At 31.7% G+C, this 2,511-nt stretch overlaps 1 protein-coding gene across 2 annotated transcripts in view; it reads right to left on the reverse strand.

Moving 5' to 3' along the window:
* Window positions 1-2,511, reverse strand: part of LOC107750355 (beta-synuclein-like) — a 15,702-nt gene that overhangs the window by 2,182 nt on the left and 11,009 nt on the right. The window lies entirely within an intron of this gene.

Genomic DNA, 2,511 nt, shown 5'->3' on the forward strand with positions numbered 1-2,511 from the left:
GATTAAGAGTTCAGATGCAAAAGCCTCTAAGTGCTGTTTGAAATTTTCATCTAAAATGAGCATTTTTATCAGGCTCCTATGTTTAGGTTCAGTAATTTTACTCTAATGGCAATGTATAGGCCCTTTTCTATGCAATTACAGTTGAAATAACTTAACATAAATATAGGAGCCTGATAAAAATGCTAATTTTAGAAGAAAATTTCAGATGGCACTCTCTTCATATATATACACACACACACACACACACACACATATATATCATTTTAATATGAAAACCTGACATAAATATTTAACATGAATTATTTTTTATAAGATTAGAATATATATATATATATTATTTTTGTCCCTTCATTAAAATGTTCTATTGTTCATAAAACAAAAACAAAAAGGCAAAAAATACTTTTTTCCCCACAGTTTTTTTTGTATACACATCACTTGCGTTTTTTTCTACAATGTACTTTTTGAGTTAAACTGAACCCAAACACAAATAACATTACTATACGCAAACCTTTAGCTTTTGATTAGCCCAGAGAAACACATTAAGACAAAATGTTATATTTAAAATTATTACTATTATTTTTACACAGTACATTAGGACCCCACACATAAAGTCAATTTAATCAGAATATGATTTAACTACATCTCATCATGATGCTTTTCCTATTGTATTGGCTCCATTTGAGGTCTGTTGCAGTGCCTCATTTTCCCCAGCAGGTGGCAGCTGATGCTTTCAGATCGTAAGCGTCTGATTTATTTAATGAATATAACTGCACATCATGCTGGAGCTATATTAGTAAGGTCTGAAGATCTGAATCTGAAGATACCCTACATCTTAAATGTCAGTATCATTATCTGATGGCCCTGGTTCCCTGTGTGAGAGAGCATCTACTGGAAGAGTCCATCTCCTCAACATGGCAGGGGGAGCCTCGATCACTACCCACAATGCAACAGGGCATTTGACATCACCACCCCTCCCATGCAGGCAGATTCAGCATGGCAGTGAGGTAATGAGAGGGAAGAAGGCAAACAGAAGGAGGGGGAGGGAGGAATAGAGGAAGGAGAGGAAGCAGAAAACATGTCACACAGGGAACCCCACCATATCTGTGTGCACTGATGGCACGTTTGAGAAATTCATGTGTTAATAATAAAAGTCTGGGGTTAAATTAGATACAGAATTCGGTGAAGAATCATTAGTATTATAACCCTGGATAAACACACACAATTATGTAAGGTATAATGTACAGATAGCGTGGTATTATTGTAAAAAAAATTTTAAATTTATATTACATTGTCACATTCTAATTGACTTTAATTTCACTTTTGATCAAGTTGATGCATCCCTACTGAATGAAAGTATTAATTTCTGGGGAAAAATAATAATAAAACAAACAAAACAAATAAATCCAAACTTTTGAGCAGTTTGTGTTACAGGCCCTTCCCTTGCCGACTTATATTAAATTTATTATAGTAATTTTAATTTAATAATCAGTAACAATTAATAGAATGCTCCTGGTTTATAAAACTACACTGCACCAAACAGAAAATGGTCTCACTTTATTTTAAAGGGGTCCTATTATGCTTTTTTCATTATGTAAGGTATAATGTACAGATAGCGTGGTATTATTGTAAAATAAAAATTGATTATACCCTGAAGGGCATTTAGTTTTACATAGCTCCTTACCTTAACAAAAAAATTACAAACGGACATGAACATGATATACTGACTGAAATTATTTAATTTAAACTTCTAATTTTTAAAAAAATTTATATTACATTGTCACATTCTAATTGACTTTAATTTCACTTTTGATCAAGTTGATGCATCCCTACTGAATTAAAGTATTAATTTCTGGGGAAAAATAATAATAAAACAAACAAACAAATAAATCCAAACTTTTGAGCAGTTTGTGTTACAGGCCCTTCCCTTGCCGACTTATATTAAACTTTTTCAAAGTAAACACAAAGTAAAAATACTATACTTTTAAATATTATTATTTTTAAATATTTATATTTAAATTTAAATATGTATTGTAATAGATATATTCAGATGAAATACATATATATTAATTTTGTTTAAAAATAAAATGTTTTAGTTGAAAAGTTATTTTGAATTACATGATAAACGTTTTTATCTCACAAATAATGTGAGTAAAGTCTGTATTTGTTCATTTGATCAGTAGTAAGACACACAAAGCACAAGTGGCACTGAGAACGTTTCCTGAGAATGACCCACAATCAGACTATAGACTGTTCAAGTCTAGTACACACACACACACACACACAGGTTTGTTTTTGTGAAAAGTGGGGACATCCCATAGGGTTAGAATGCTTGGTTGAGTGCATCAGACAAGACGATGATGAAGAAGAAGTGCTGCTGTAGCCTCAGGTTATTACACATGCACCTGAATAATTATGTATGTAAATATGTATGTTACAATTATGAAAACGTTTTTATAATAAATTGCTGACAGTACAATACTGGACAATGATGTAATCTGCAGAATTTACACT

This window comes from Sinocyclocheilus rhinocerous, unplaced genomic scaffold (assembly GCF_001515625.1).
Source record: "Sinocyclocheilus rhinocerous isolate Xijiao unplaced genomic scaffold, SAMN03320098_v1.1 scaffold1053, whole genome shotgun sequence".
In the NCBI taxonomy this organism is placed as follows: domain Eukaryota; kingdom Metazoa; phylum Chordata; class Actinopteri; order Cypriniformes; family Cyprinidae; genus Sinocyclocheilus; species Sinocyclocheilus rhinocerous.